We start from the raw sequence: 18,250 nt of genomic DNA on the forward strand, positions 1-18,250 counted from the left end.
TAGAAGACTTACTTGAAAATTTGGGTAGGCCGTTGCATTTATGATATACTTTGCATACTGAAGTTCTCACCGGAACAAATATTTAAAAATATCTGAAGCGTGTCAAACGTGTCTAGACTGTTTTTATTTACTCCCCTCACGATAAGTATCAAACAAAGCCACAGCGAAACGTGTCCGTACTCAGCTATTATACTTAAAATTTTAATATTCAAACTATAAAATTTTAATTATTCATGCTATGATTAATTTAATATTTCAAAAAAACACAGTTATTCCAAAGTTTTAAGTTTTTACTTCTGTCGGCAGTATCCATATGATTGCTAACACAATGTTAAACTCAAAATCCTCCATTTTAATTTTTGTGGCCGGATAAAAAATTAAATTTTTTTAAAATAATTAAAAGACATAGCTATTACAAAGGGGACTAAAAAAACATAATCCACAATAAAAAATGTATTAAGAATCAATAAACGAAACATCACACAAAACTTGATAGGTTTTGTTAATAAAACAAAGCCATTTTCATTTGAAAAGTAAATCTGTAAACCACATACAATATATATTATCTCAAATACAAATAGAAAGCACTCTTTGAATGGAGTGGAAAGTTGCTTATGGTAGGTATATATGTGGGTATATTGTATAAGTCACTATATAAATATAAAATAAAACGCTTACAAATTATTTATACAATTGCCGTGTATTATTTTTGAATGTAAGTAAACGTTACACCACATCACCCAACCAACACTCTTCTTCTATTCTACTTAACGCTACCACATCATCGTCGAACACACACAAGAAAGCTAACAAAACCGTCTAGCAGTAAAGTAGAAACGACACGATAAAAAGGAAAACCATTGAAAGACAATGTGTAATTATGGATTATATCATTTAAAATTGTATATAATAACATTAAGACTGTGTGTAAATGTCGGGTTGTCGTTCATCACATAAACGGCGTCTTTTCTTCTACCAATTCCTTATTATAATTCCGTAGATTTTCAATAGTGTAGTGTATAATTCCTGTGAAAATATCTGTTGGTTTAATTATATACCCTTAAGGAATATTAATTATCACACAAGTTATTGTGAATTTTTTTTAATGTGCTCTATTGCGCCTCACTTTACTACACGGAAAAGAAAATATATCAATCAATTCTTAATATCAACCGATATGAGGTTGTTTCAACCTCATCGCGGGAGCAAATGTGACAAATAGGGCCACGAAGGTGATACAACTACCGTACGGGGTTGAGTAATGTAATTGACACAACAGCATAAGTTGTTTGTATGAAAGTAATATAATGTCTAACATATTTCCAATATTGGTGTTTTGAAATGCAACATAGTTTTAAGCAATCCTTTTTTTAATTGCTACTACCAGCTATAAACATTATTATATAATAGTGATGTGATTGACACAACCGCATGAGTAGTCTTATTAGGTATATTTAAAAAAAAATCTTCGTGTAGGACTTGAACCAGCTACCTATTTATTATTTTTGATTTTAGTGTCTAACTCCACCGCTGTACCAACACTTGGCTACCGATGGTTGTTTACATCGATGGTTGTTTACAGTTGTTTACACAACTACATATTGGCTAGACGCGGCAGGTATCGTTCGTTCGTAGTAACCAAATCCTATATTTAAAGCAAACGCAAATAATTTTTCTTTTAATTCGTTTATTCGTTTCATTTAAACGATTATGTATTCCAACTTACAATTTTATTTTCTATCAATAAAATGCATGACTAAACTAAAATCAATCTCTTTCATGGAAGTTATGATTTTGTTTATTTAACTTCAGTGATTTTGTATCAATTTATTCATATTTTAAATTTAATCCCATTCTATTGTAAATAAAAATATTTAGTTTTACCTGTTCCAATCATTAGAAAATTGTTTGCAAGTATTTTAACTTTATTTCAATATGAAACGGCCAACTTTGGGATGAGGTTGTCATTATTTTAACTTTCCATTTTCAGTGTATATATTTTTATATGTTTTCAAAACACTGATTGATTCAAGTATCATGGCCACTGGTTAGATTATTTTTAAAGCAAAAACAAGAACTTTGCAATTAGCCTCGAATATTTTGTCGGCGGTGTTATTACCAAAATTTTGACTTCCTACTGCTGAGGTAAGAAGGTAAGGTCGGTCCCATGGATTATATATCTACTTAAAATTTTTTAATGTGTAAATATTTACATTCTCTACAAACAAATTTTAGTACTAATCCATTCGAGTTACGTAAAAAGTGGTCCCTTACAGATAATTTTTCGGGATAAAACAGGACAAATTATTGCTTGAAAATCCTTGAGAATTTTTTCCAAGCTTAGAATCGTTTATGCTCATGAGTTAATTTCAATTTGTTTGCTTTAATATTTTAGATTTTAAAAGAGCATGCCAGCTCTTAAATTTTCTGTTAAATTAAGTTTGTTTGTAAAACAGCCGATGAAATTCATTCCTCTCATATATCATGAATTCGTTTTATTGACCCTGAGTTGTCCTATCTCCCTCGCATTCTATTTAATTATGTATTCGAATAGATTTACTTGCTAGAGATAAATTTTTAAAAACAGTAATCTATCGAAAAAAATTTGAAAACATGCCTAAAATAATATATACTACAATAATGAGCTTTGTAAACGTTCTTCGGAATCCTTAACGTACACTTATGGATATTGATTTAACCGATGTTTCTAAATGCTTTTTCATTTAAATGGTTATTATTATTATGATTATATAGCACGCGTCGTTCAAAACGTCAAATTCATTTCTTACATAATTTTTTTCATTACTACATTCACTTTTGTATGTATGTATGTATATGTCTTCCCTTTAATTTGTCAAAAGAAAAACCATTCTATTACAAATAACTTGTAAAATATAATAAAATATTATATATAATTATATAACCAAAAAATATTATTAACAATGAAAAGGGTTATCATTATGTACTTATTGTAAGATACAATCATAATATTATCGCATTTTCTTCACTCTATACTACAAGCACTCAACTCTTGTGTCTTTTTAAACAGATGCTAATTTCCTTTTACTATATAAATATTTTCTTCTATCCTTGTTGATTTACTCTGTTTTTTTGTTTGAATTTCTTTCCCCTTTTTGTCTTTTTTTTTTTGTGAGATACGTATAAAAAGACAATATTTTAAAATGATAATAAATCATTGTATAAAAATTCTTTGATATTATTAGCGCGTACTAAATACATTTTTAAAGAACATGCTTTTCTTGGTAATAGTTTAGTATTTATTTTTAATTATTATAGGATGTTGTCCAAAATTAATTTTGGGTGCCCGATAAAAAGAATTCGAATTTTCTCATTATGGAAAAGGAAAAAAGAACTGTGAGTAGCAGTAATTCAAGGAGCCCTGATGAGACCTCACTAAATTGCCTACCTATAATCCTGATTTTTAGAAAAATTGTATAATGCTCGCAAATAATTAACAAAAAAATAGTTTGTATCACTTATATGAGCAGTGAGAACTGTTTTTGGATATTACATAAACATACAAATGGAATTACATATAAATAGGTTACACATAATTGAGTCTCTTATGTCGAACTGATTCAATTGATCTATATAACTCATTTAGGAAATCAATCTCTCTTTTTATGTTCCAACCACGCTATAAAAATTTCAGCTTGATATCTCTATTTATTTTTGAGTTATCGTGCTCACAGAAGAAATGATTTTATAAACACCTATTTCAAAAATTTTTCGTAGCATTAATATTTTTAAGCGTAACGAACTTGGGACTAAACTTAGCATACCTTGATATATATACATGGTGTAAAAATAGTTATTTTTTCATAAAACTTTTGGATAAAAAAGGATGATCGTAATTTAGTGAATGGCTTTCGAACCATCAAATAAACAGTCCCTGCCGCAAAAAGTTGATAACGAGACAAATTATGAAAGCAAGAACTCGAACACCATCAAAAAAGCTTTTTAAAAACAGCAAACATTTTTTTCCGAATTAAAAATTATTTCTAGAAGACAATTTAACGAAGACAATTTTATAAAAGTAAAATATTAAATCTACAAAACATATTTTATTTTCCATTTCAATAAATAGCACCTCTCATTTGTGGTCAAAATAATGAAATTATTTAACTTTCATATAAAAATTAAATAAATTTATACGCTTACCAAAAAAGCATTATTATATTTATTTCTAAAAATGTGTTAGGGATAAGGAGAAATTTTTTGGCTCTTTTCTATACCTACATATATTGGCAGAAACATTACCAATTTCTTGTTAAAACTTCATGTTTTTGATCTGGTAGGTGATTATCATAATCAGCGCAACATTGTATTTATCCATGTGCAATAATTTCCGTAATATTAACAAAAACAATAGCAAATGGTTTTTGAAATTGCAATTTTGAAATTTTATCATAACAATCGCAAATATTCCTCTACTCGTGAAACTATTCATATCAAGTGATAGAGTATATGTTTAAATTTTCCAAGAACCTATAATTCTTCTACGATATTGAATTTACTTAATTCAAAATATAATTTTACTGCACGTATTGCGAAACGTAATTCAACAATTTATTCTAAGAAAATTATCCATGAATGAATATATTCCAAATATAGTTAGTACAATACGCTCCTATAACTATATAGGAACTAAAAAAATATCGAAGTGCTCGACAATGCTCAATGATACATAGACCTTTCTATATTGTACCTTATATAAACCTAGCGTGATACAAAACACATACAGACTGATTTTGTAAAAAGTTTACACTTTGAAATCAAAGTGGTATTAATTCATTGTTACCGGAAATGAAAATACAACATTTAGTATTTTTAAGATGTTTTCATGGTCAAAAAAGAAACAACTTTGATTTTTAAGGCAAATTCTTGTTCTTTTTGCTTCAAAGAGTAATATGTTTTAAATATTGTGTTTTAACTTTCAAATAACCAACAAAGTTGACTCCGTCATGAGGACACCGCATACAAATACTTACCTATGCGTTTTCAAAATATAATAAATTGGCAGTACATAGTCGGTGTGGTACTGAAGTCGTGTAGTGCGATCCCTGTAGTCCACACGACTACTTTGTCATAGGGGAAAAAACATTACAAAAAAGGTCTCGTGAGCCTTCATAGATTATTCTTCGAACATGTACTGCAGCTTATGGTGGAACGATCATTATCTACATAGATAAATGATGTGTTTTATCCACTTTTCAGATTCTGTTTCTTCAGTTTTTTCCAGTTTTTTTATTACCAATTAAAAAAGGCTCAACTAACTTTTTCAGTTCTGAAATACGGGATTACGCGTCGAATAAGCCCATTCACGTGTTAATGCCATAACTGGTTCTCGAGATAATCGAGGTGAAAGGAGCCGAACGAACATACGCACATACATACATGCACACACACACACAGACATCACATTGAAAAGGTTTGATTCGGATATTGCGTAAAACTGGAGATTTTCAAAATCGGCCCTATTACATTAACTTTATCTGGGAAGTTAAAAACGGAAACTTATAAAAAATAACCAAGTATAAACCTAGCGTTTGTCAGTGGTACACAAAAACGTATATGCGCGTCTTCACAATGCTTTTCACCCTTCTTTTCTCTTTAATACAATAAAATAGAATTTTTTTCTATTCTTTACATAATATATATATATATATATATATATATATATATATATATATATATATATATATATATATATATATATATATATATATATATATACAAGAGCATCTCACCAGAATGAAAAAGGTTTTTCATGCTTTATTTACTTTTAGTGGTTTTATTTCGTACTAATTTACACTTCAACAAATTTTTTATCGAAATTCAAATATTGAAACTAAATTACATTATATGTCATATATGTACGAAAAAAATAAAAATGTGTTTTTTTTTCTTTAACTCGTAAATAAATACATAAGAAAATAGTGAAAATTTTTACTATACAGACTATTCAAAATTATTGACCCAAGGATTGATGTAGGAAACTTAAGAATAGGAGAAGAAGAAAAATTGGAAAATAAGAAGTTAACTATCAATCGTTATTGATAAATATTGAAAACCGATTAAATTTCATAAATATAGATTCTAGATAAAAGTTAAGTAAATAAACAAGAAAATTGTAGACATAACCTTTTATTTAATGGCTAATTTTGAATTTTGAACCTATTCAAATTTGCAAAAAAATATTGTAGTAGAAAATTTTATTTTGGATAATCTAGTTTGAACTGTTTCTCTCTCTGTTATAAGAATTGAAAGTGTTTTAATTATATTATCTTGAAAGTCAGGGCCATATTCAAACCTTAAATGATTTCACCTCCCTCGTGTGATCCAACATTTGTCCTTGTAATTTTTCCTGAATTGTCATTTGTCCTTCATTTCTGAGATCAAAGGGGATTCCGATATTTTTTAAAAACCCTGTGCATGAAATCAGGAGGTAGGAAAAGTGGTATATCTTTCAAAATACTGGCTTCAAAAGGCTATAGTAACTTTATATGAAGCAAAATATTGTCAGATGTATGTTATTTGTAAAAATTTGTAAAAGATAATGTTTTACAGTTTTAAATCAAGGAGAGATCTTTGGAAAATGCAAAATAATCCCAGCAATTTGTCTTGCCCAATAAATGTTTTTTCTTCTCTCATCTAGACACTACAAATTTTTTACTAAATAGGTACCAAAGAAATTAGTTTTCACTTTCACTTGACCGAGTAATAAAAATTTTGCAACTTTAATATCGGATTTTTTCAAAGAAAACTTGTGTATAATACATGTGACAAAAAAGAAGAAATAAACAGAAATTATGAAGCTCGTTACCATCATTTTCAGCGTATTTTTACAATAAAAAAAAACAAAAAAAAACTACATTTTGTTAGCAGTAACGTGTAATAATACGATGAAATTCTTTTAAATAAAAAAATCTAATTTTAGATTTTCACATTTTGTATGAACAATAGATATTCAAAATAAATACAGACTTCAATTTGTTTGAATTTTAATTAGTTTTTTGTAAAATATAATGAGGTATTTCCAAAAAAAGGAGTTTATTTTTTAATTGATTAAACAACAACTCAATGAATCAAAGTTAATTATGCTTCAAATCATAATGAAGTATTGTTTTATTCATTAATTAATAGGATTTAATTTTAATTTTTTGTAATTTTGTAATGAATTATCTATAATACTACTACTAATTTATTTATTTATTATTATTTTATTCGCAGTGGGCTTCTGAAATCTGAAAAGCGAATATGATTTAAATAATTAAAAAAAAATTGAAATACTGAAAGTCAACATTCAACGTACAGTTCAAATCGTATAAAAATTGAGGTAAATAAAAAACTACCACTTTCAAATTCAATACTTTCAAAAAGCATGTGATCATTTGAACGATACTTTATTCATAAGATAACTTTCTTTGAAGCGTTTAATTTAGTTTTTAAAACATCCTATATACAAAGTTTTTATGACAAGCATTTTCGAAACATAAGCATGTTTGGTTCGTGCTGTTGACTCTTTGAATGTGAATCTCATTTGTAAAATTGCTAACGATTCTAGTTTGGATATTTTCTGCAAACTTATCAGCAAATCAAACCAATGATATTGACAACAAGTAGGATGCGTTTCTTTGAAAAATATAAGCTACTACTGAATGAAGCTATCCCAAAAACGTATTGACTTTTCCCAAGTTTAGAGAGGAGAATATACTTGTAGCAATGTTAGACAGGAAGATATTATCTCTACGTCTTTTGATGATATTATTTCTCTTCGATAGGATTCTATACAAATACTAGTTGAAAGACTTATTGATTATCCCAATGAGATGAAATCAATTACACTCTTTTTAAGTCTTACTTTCTATCCAGAGAACATTTGATATTTGGAAGGGAGCGGGGAGAAAGGGAGAAAGACCTAACAAACTAGTGTTTTTCTTAAAGAAAGACGAATTTGCTTCGAATACTATCACGATATTCTGATGATATAATCTCTCTTCAAACGGTCTCTATACAGACACTGGTTGAAAGATATAAATGCTGAATATTAAGACCCCGCAGTTATTATAAAATCAAGGCTATAAACTGAATACCTCATAAACAGTCTATGCTTTAGTTAGAAAAATCTATTCCCCTTCATAAATACCTCAAAATGTTTTAAGAAGGTGTATGAGCTCCTTCTTAGTGGAATATTCAAACTTCTGGTCCAAATGTGATTCACTCTCGAACAACCAATATAATCTAGCCAAAAATAGACACATTACTTTCCAAATAAAGAAGGCAAGACGTTTTGATAGATACATATAACGTTAAACGGCTAATAAAAAACATTTTCTCGCATGTATCTATGATTTCCAATAAATGTTAGTTATTTTGTTTGTCTGTCAAATGTAGTTAGCACTGTTCACATGGGTAGTTAGTTTCCTGCTAGTGCTGATGGCATTCAATAAAATAGTACACAACTATTTAACAGGAAACATATACCCAGTCACACATATACCAACACTCACAAATACACACATATCCCACACCTAAATGATAGCGATGAAGTCACTACAATTTAATTTGTGCTGCCAATGCTTATGCTACGAATAGATATTATTCGGCGAATACCTCAAACCAAAATGCATTTTAAATTTTATTTAAGGTCTGTTTTACAAAAAACACTATCGGAATAAATCGTGAAATAAGAAGAAATTCTGAGTAATATTTTCAGTCAAGTCCTGCATAAAGATTTAAGTTAAGAGATCGTTAAAAAAGTAAGAGTAAGAGAGCGACCCCCAGTCTGATTCGAGTTTTCGAAAGTAAGAATTTCGAGGTAAGAAATTTAAATTTATTAAAAGTAAAAAAGTAACATAATCTCAGGCAGAGACTTACTTTCATTATGTAATTATTGTTTTCAAATCAACATCGACAAAGCAATGAAGCCCTCATTCAATTTTCAGGCTATTGTACAAGAAATGTCCTTTTTTTAAACATTATGAATAAAAAGAGGGATGTTATAGCTTTAACGTGTTTGTGCATCTGATCTGTGCGTCTCACTATCTGTGGCATCTAAGTTTCTAAAGTATGCATCAATTTTTGGTTTTTATTTTTGTTTGATCGAGAGTGTTCTTAGCTAAGTTTTAAATGCTAGTTTTTGGTTCTATACCCATTAATAACTCGGCAAGACATAATCTTCTACCGGATTTTCTTGAAACTAAACTAAGAGCACTCTTGATCAAATTACCTTTCAAACAAATCGATTAAAACTAATTTTATGGTGGGCGTTTCTTTAAAATTTAACTTAATATTAATTAATAAAATAACAGAAAAAAAAAGGATTTTTTTTTTTAAATTTTAAGCTATAATTTAAATTTTGTTTCCTCACTGTTTTTGGACTACCTAAGGAAAGCCTACTTCCTCACCTTCCTACAAAAAATTTAAAAAAAAAATGTACGCTCACGAAATTATTTGTTATATTCCCGCAATGTTATATCCCCGAATTACGAACTTTAAAAATAATGCTAGCAATTTTTGACTAAGTATTATGCTATCTCACAATTGCCTAGCGAAAATATATTCGCTAGAAAATGTATGATAGTGATAGTGTTTTTACCATATTTTTTCGCTGTCTTTATTTCTTTTTGGAACGAAGTTCCTTAACGCGAATTGCCATAGTGAGCAAGCTGCCATAGACCGCCACGTATTAATTTGAGATATGCTTTGTGTGTGTATGTGCCATATTCATGGCAACCACGATATTTTCATCTACTTTATATTACTTTTATTTATTATAGTATACGAATTTGGCATTTTTGCACTATTTACATCCAAAACTAGTCATAGGCACATATGCAAAACTATTTTGGGATATAAATGGTACAAAAATTAAAAAATTCGTGTACTAATTTATGTGCGTCTGAAAACAGTGCCTACTTGACACTAACAAATAATCTATTACTATTCTTTCAGCTATCAAACAAACATCCATCTATAAACGTTAATTATTCATTAAATTATTAAAACTAATTAGTAAATAGCTTTATTTAAGTGAGCAGTCAAAAGCATATTACCTTTATGTATTTATTTAACGTTTACTTTTGTTTTTTTTTACAGCTTCGCTAGAAACTTCGTTTCTAACGGGTGTCTCAATTTCAGTGCCTTTTTTCAATTTTATTATATTATTTGTATTTGAGTGGTTGAGTACACCGCCCTAGAAAACACCAGCCCATCACAACTATTAATTAAATTAACTTCTGTAATGGCGATGAGAAATCGCTTCCCTAGAAACAACACCTACGGGATGGCTTGCGTTTTATCCAACCGAGTCACTAGGGTTGCTTCGATATCAAAATTATAACGCTAATCTATTAATTTTTTTAAAATAATATAAAGTAAGTTTAAACAATCCCATAAAACCCATAATAATATTGGAATTCAAATAGGTTTCACACATACATCACCAGAAAACATTCACCACATAGTGCCATATTGACTGGCATCATCCAGGCAACACAACGCTTGAACAAACGAATAAGGTTGACGTGGCTTGCATAAACGATGCTGTTTCATGTATTGAGGTGTAACAGTGTTGGGATAATATCTACCTATATATATATAGCCAAGCACAGGTCGTTGCATATACATTTATTTATGTTTTAATGTATGCCATTTTAAATCTATTTTTTAAGGTTTGAATACTGTACAGTACGGGGTATGAGTGGTGAACATAAACTAATTAAAAATTTATCCATAACTAGACACACATGCAGTCTAAATTTATAAAAATACATAAAATTTATAAAGTTTTATTATTAATTGAACCTGTATTTGGAATATTAATGACACATGTTTAAATATTATTGGCATTTTAAATGTCACCTTCATGTGATGTTACCAGTTTTGTAACACATCTAATATTTATTATAACTTATCCTGAAATAGTGTAGAATTTTGTTTTCCAAATCCTTTCTTTCTATTTGACAAATGAGTCGAACCGTTCGACATATCTTCAAGAATGCAGTTGGTGGAAACGCAATTAAATTATGAAATATAAGAATTATTTTACGTATTAAATATTTATTTGAGCTTTCACCTTGTTTAATATTTGACCTGTTTGATTGACTTAAATTTGATTTTTATTCGTTTATCTATCTTACCGAAAATAAGCACAAACGAAATCAATTCATTAAGGATATGCTAGCGCTCAGGCAATTTTGGATAAAAGGCTTAATTTATTTTTATATGAAGTTGGGCTAAGCCTTAATCAATTCTGAAAATTATAGGGAGGGTTGTCCGATTATTTAAATAAATAAATGACTTCAAAAGTAGCCATATTTAACCCGGGTCTTATAGTAAAACGGTAGATGGATGTTTTCATAGATTTCTCCAAAACTAGTCGGTGGAAATAAAAAAATAAAAATAAAAACTTTTAAAATTAAAGTTAAACCTTAATAAATTATTGAAAACAAAAAAAAAAACCGTTTTGCCTGATTAATTAGGGATGGCACGGTAGTGCGGACAAAAATTAAAAATATATGTATATTTTCAATTTTGACTGTGAATTATGTTATAACTATGACAATATAAGATGAAAAATACGACTAAAATTTTTCGATATCGGGAGTAATTTTCAAAATATCGAAAATTGAAAATTTTGTTTAATTGTTTAGCTTTCGATATTTCGAAAACCAAGGCGGATATCGAAAACTTTTATTCTAATTTTTCGTCTACAGTCATGAAGTTATAAGAAAAATTCATCATGTAGCAAATAACTTATAAATAATTTCAACCACAAGTTTAAACTTGCCTTGCCGCTCGTACTACCTTAAGTAATTTAATAATTATATATATTTTTTTAAGTGTAGGTTTGATTCTTTAACAGGCTCGATTTTCATGATATAAAAATACTTGTTGATACTTGGAATAAATAATTCAAACCACTTATTTAAAACATTATCAACAAAAAATCATTAAATTTATTTTTAGAATACAATGACGTTAAACAAACCCACACAATAAAAAAATTTTGGGTGTTATATAATATGTTATAATAATTTCGAACCTAAAACTACTGAAATAAGTAAAAATTATTTCGTATATTATTTGAAATTCTGTCAATCAATTATTAACATACTAACAAAAGGATATTTCATGTTCAATGACGTATTCACCGACGCTTTATTTTAATGAGATTATTTAAATTAGAATACTTTTTAAATAAATTATATCAATATTTATGTAATTTTGTGATTTGGTAATTTGACTCGTAAATATTATCCTGATAATTATAAATGTGAAATTTGTAGGGATGAATGAATGTATTAAACTAATTATAACTGCTAACTCAAAGGTATATATTTTAAACATACAGGACATACAGTCACATTTGAGAACTACAATTATTCGATTATCTTTTTCTTTAAATTCTGAACTATTTTCTTAAAATCCTGATTATAATCTGGCTGTGCTTGCTTCTATACATAATTTAACAGATTGTTTTAATCATTCTATCCAATCCGAGCCCATTGCTATCCCTACATATATTTCATATATTTCCTTATAAATGTTTGTTTGTTTGTTACGTTTTAACTCAAAAACTACCGAATAAATTTGAATGAAACTCTGGAAAATATAGCTCATATATCAGAGTAACATATGAGTTATAATTTATAGAGATATTTATAAAAAAATAATATTTTTTTTAAATTAAATTTAATCTGACAATTTACTGCTCCGTCTATGATTATCATTTTGAACCATAATGGCCATCTTTTCTGATATACTCAATGAATTAAGACTATTTTACATTTAAAAATATTTAAAACTGTGCGTGTGTTTTATCTGTGCAAACGATCTCTTGGCAGGCGCGGTTCTAGAATTTTTTTCCGGAGGGTGTCAAAAAAAATCAAAAATAACCAAAGAAACAAAGCAAACCAAATTTTTTGAATGAATTAAAAACAAAGTCAGAATAATCTTATGCAAAAACCTACTCAATTTGTTTTACTTTAAAATTCATTACATTTATATTTGAACTTTATATAAAATTATAAACTTTGCGACTATCCGTCGCCTAAAAACCTGGTTGAGATGAACTATGGAAGAAGACAGACTTACCGGACTTGCATTACTACACATCCATCGCGACATCGAATTAGACATCTATGCGATCTAAATATTATCGAAGATAATAAATGAGAACTCTAGGATATGTCGAAATAAATTTCGATTTTTGCCCCAATTCCTAGATCAGTTTTTTGTATTTTTAAAATACGTATTTTCGACTACCAAGTAGTCATCATCAGTAAGAATTAGCTAGTGAATGTTACTCTTTGCTAATTTGGTGGCGGACTGCACACTGTTATAATTTGTCTTCTAAGACAAATAATCAGAAGACAAATTATCACAAGATTCAAAGAACATATGGGCCATTTAAAATATGGAAGAATTGAAAAATCATGTGTAGCCGCTCACGTTATCGAAAACGACCACAAAATCGACAAATCAAACCTTAAGCTCCTAAAATCGGTACCCAATCCTTGCGAATTAGACGCTTATGAAAGCATCTTCATTCAAAAGATGGGTAATGAAGCAATGAACTTGGACAAAGGACCTATTCCAAATTCGGATTTAATAAAAATTGCAAAATCAAGGTTGAATTTCTAAAAATTGTCAATACGTTATAAAAATAAAGCATTATTTATTTTTATGATTTGTTTATAGTTTTTTTATTTAGGTTTGAGTTGTAATTTATTATTTTAAACGTCAAAAAATACTCGAATGGGCTTGCGCACAAGTATCATGCTCATTGGCCAGACTAGTCAACTGATGGCAGTTGATTGGCTAGCGCCACTGACACTACAATTTGACAGATACTGTGAACAGTATAAATTGTAAAAACACGAAAGTAACAGTGTGCAGTCTGCCACCAAATTAGCAAAGAGTAACATTCACTAGCTAATTCTTACTGATGATGACTACTTGGTAGTCGAAAATACGTATTTTAAAAATACAAAAAACTGATCTAGGAATTGGGGCAAAAATCGAAATTTATCTATGCGATCATTAACAGATTTCCGAAAAAAAAAATAGAAGATTGGATTTTGTGTTATAAATGATGTTTCAGATCACTTGAAACTTGTAAACAGATGTTAGTATATAAAGTATAGCTACAATCCAAATATAGAGCAAATAATAAAAAAGTCAGTATTGTGTAAGAAAATCAGTGAATTTTGTTGATTCAGTCATTTTTAAATTCCAATTTTTCCAGAAGTGCAAAGAAGCGAGTTAATTTTGGTCGCTCGGTTAGTTTCCGGGGTCATGAACCCGGAGGGTCACAGGGTTCATGGCCCCCTCCCTCCTTGAATACGCGCCTGTCCCTTGGAGCGGTATGGAAGGGGAATAACAACATCAAGGGTGCTGGAGAATATAAATCGGTGGTTGTTACTTGAAACGGGCCCAGTGAAACGGGCGGGTATCAAGCTAGTAAGTTTATATTGGCGTTGCCAGCAAGTATCTAAAAGAACAGTTTTCTATTCAATTTTCTTGACAAACAATAATAGCAGTCGAAATTCCAATTAATTTTTAATAGATTTTAACAACATTCATAAAAAAAAAAAATTAATCAAGTTCAAAACAAATTGGTCTTTAGATCCTGCAACTCTGTGATCGAATAGAAAATGTAAAATATATTTTCAGTAGCATGAGCAACACAATTTTATACTTATTTTATACATTTATATAAATTTGTTATTTTATTTCCTCAATTGGTTGTTTATTCGATTTTACAGAAGTTTTATAAATTTCTTATGTGATTATATTATAAAAATATATTTAAATTTTATACCAATAATATAATTGTATACAATTTAAAAAATATAAAATAACAATATTAATAAAACTAAAACTAAATAAAAATATTAAACTATACATGGTACATGAATATACAAGGTGTATACTTTATGTTTTCCTTTTACTGGTATACTTTAAACTGAACTTGGTTAGTATTGACAAAAGTTAAACTTGGAGAAACAAGATCAAAATTCCCAGTATTGGTATCAATCCTATCCTATCTATCATCCGGCTTCATACATTTTTCATTGTGCGAAAATTTTTTAGCAACTGAGTGTAAGAATTAAAAAAGCACTAGCTATACTTTCAGTAATCATAAAAAAATTGGCATGCTTTCTTTGAGATAATGCCTCATTTTGTTCCCTTTCTCGCAGTCAAGTGTTATACTTTTAACCTAAATGAGGAAAATTTTCGAAGGAATGTAGTAGAAAATAAAATCAAATTCTTATAAATTTTTTTCCGTTGCAACTTTTATGTCTATTTATTTCCGATGCTTGGAACTATTTTGGAATTCTTGCGGTGACCATAATAGAGTTGCAAAAGTTGTAACTGTATCGAAAATAACGATATGCTACGCGGATCAATTGCAAATTTGTCTTTAGTTTATTCATTTTTGTTCAACTTTTCAAGAAAAAACAAAAAAATTAAGTGAAATGACTGTCATCATTTCCAATCTAACCAATAACAGCCACTAAAGCCAAAATGATGAGACGATACTCATATTTCCACTCGGATAATACCCTCCTGGATCCAAGGCTACAACAAAAAAAAAACAAAAACAAAAATAAAATAAAAAATTTTTTATTAAAAAAGTAAAATAAATTAAAACTTCATTAATTGTTGCCAATTGGGTCCAAAGAATGAATGCTTGAGGAAGTGTGTGTATACGAGGAGTGTCGACTTAGGCTACATCACACCCACCGAACAAAAAAAAAAGAAAAAAAAAAAAAAATTTACAAAAATTTACAAAAAAAAAAAAACAAACAATGTCAGTAAATATTCAAATTTAATCTAAAATTAAAAACAATTGAGTTCCCCAAAAAATCATTTCAAAAAAAAAAAGGAAAAAGGTCATAACTAATTTTATTTATTGATGCATTTAAAATACAATTTTTTTTTTCTCATTACAATTCATAAAAATAAAAAAATGGCCGAAAGTGGACACCCGAATGGCCAGGCACACGACGCACAAACAGAGAATCGCACGCAGCATCGCAAGCGGTAAACACGGCGCGAAAGGTCGTGATTGGATCACGGCGGCACCAGGCACTAATAAAACAAAAACAACAAGTGACCTGATGGTCTTCTGGATAAAAAAAAAAAAAGGACTTAACTTTAACCTTTGCATCGAGCAAGTAAAGAGCTCGGAATTATTATATTGATTCGTGATCAAAAATTAATCAATCGACATCGATTATTAAACAAGTAAAATAAAATCGACATTAATTAAAATTGGACCGACATTGTGGATTTAAAAAAAATTAATAAATCAACAACGATTAATAAACAGAAGTAAAATAAAATCGACATTAATTAAAATTGGACCGACATCGTGGATTTAAAAAAATTAATAAATCAACAACGATTAATAAACAGAAGTAAAATAAAATCGACATTAATTAAAATTGGACCGACATCGTGGATTTAAAAAAATTAATAAATCAACAACGATTAACAGAAGTAAAATCAAAATCGAACTTTAATCAAATCGGACCAACATCGTAATTATAATTAATGGATCGACAACGACTTAATAATCAGAAACAATAAAACAAAAAAACAACGACCGGTACTCACGAGTAGTGTCCTGGTGATACAAGTTTCGAGTGGACGACCGCATGGTTATTTCATCCTTTGTTGTCTGGGAATTCAACATCGCCCATCAACGGCACACCTCCGCATGGAAACCGATTCGATCTACACGATATAAAGGAAAATCTAGTATACCTCGAGGATCACCCAGTGAATCCGCTGTGTGCTGCTGCGAATCTCTCCTGGCCGTCCGGTTGTTCAGCCCCCGGTCCCGTTTCGTTAATGAATATGTAAGTCTGCATTTATCTGATTTTTTTTTTTTCTCTTTACCAAACTAATTATCGGCCAAAAAGGACATATTCTAAAACAAATAAAAATTGACATTAAAAAAAAAGGTTGGAGGTTTACCATATATTTTAGATTTAGGAAATAATATTAGTTAAGTTTTTTTTTATTACCGTGTGTGGTGATTCCGGGTGCATCCGTTAATCAACCCGTCGAGTGGCCCTTGTCCCATTAGTGTTGGCCAATAGCCGCATATTAACGACAAGGGACAACCACTCTCAATTTCACGGCACCAGGTGGTGGTGAAGACGATCCAATTAATTCGAAGATCCATACATCTCGCCCGTACTGTAACGGCAAACGGCCCTTGACCGAATGTGCATATGTATATGTATTCCTATTATTAAAAAAAAAAAAAAGAAATAATATAGTAACATATCCGTATGCACCTTTACCTTTAAAAGAAACTCACCAGGAATCACCATCGCCAATATTAATATTAAGTTGTGTTGTCCTAAAACAAATATTAAATTTTTTTCTATTTTTATTAAATACAAAACCTAGGTTATGTATCTACTCATTCACATGTCAAATAAATTGTACTAAATTCACCATTGTTTTGCAATATACGTTTGATAAAACCGAAAGGAATGTAATTGTGAATAGTAGAAACGATTTATAAAATTTTACTAAAAAAGAAATTGAATAAACAGAATATTGAAATTTAATTGAGATTACTTACGTTTGTTCAAATCCATTGACACTTAAGTAGTACCAAACACAGTAGTGCCAACTCCATATAACTAATATCGATTTAGTAGATCTTCTCTTGAAATTGCGCGCCATAACCCGTCCGATCAACAAAAAGACTTCCACTGCGACATCTTATTTATATTCGTTTCTCTAACTAAATTGAGAATCGTTTTATGGTAGCAAAGCGTATGGTAAATGGCGTAATTTTCAATCAGCGTTATCTAAGACAAATTGAAAATAAACAACGTATTAATCGTATAATCCCATAAATTTAATTTTTTCAATATTTCTTTTTAACTAAGCTTATTTCTACAAATCTTTTTCTGTTTTCTATAACACTTACATATACAATCGTTGAACAATCGCGGAGTCTAACATGCCGGACACCAGGAGCGGACGCATATTCACACCCGCCACCAGCTGTAATCCACAACCCGAGGTGACTTCTCCGGGCTTCACAACGCCGCCAACAACAATGTCAGTACCCGTCGCACCGCCGCCAACTACAGTAGTCAACCAACTTCCATGGCTCGATTTCACGACGGCGCCTTCAACATCGACGTCCACAACAGCCACCACATTCTCAACGTCAACAGCTCCATCA

General features: G+C 29.6%; 1 long non-coding RNA gene across 1 annotated transcript; it reads right to left on the reverse strand.

Moving 5' to 3' along the window:
* Positions 1–15,562: 15,562 nt before the first annotated feature.
* LOC123293510 lies at positions 15,563–17,402 on the reverse strand. Its single transcript, XR_006535017.1, has 4 exons — positions 17,366–17,402; positions 17,067–17,290; positions 16,654–16,969; positions 15,563–15,612 (listed from the first exon to the last, which is right to left on the reverse strand). It is a non-coding gene; the product is annotated as an uncharacterized LOC123293510 (long non-coding RNA).
* Between the last annotated feature and the right edge of the window lie 848 nt (positions 17,403–18,250).

This window comes from Chrysoperla carnea, chromosome 2 (assembly GCF_905475395.1).
Source record: "Chrysoperla carnea chromosome 2, inChrCarn1.1, whole genome shotgun sequence".
NCBI classification, from domain to species: domain Eukaryota; kingdom Metazoa; phylum Arthropoda; class Insecta; order Neuroptera; family Chrysopidae; genus Chrysoperla; species Chrysoperla carnea.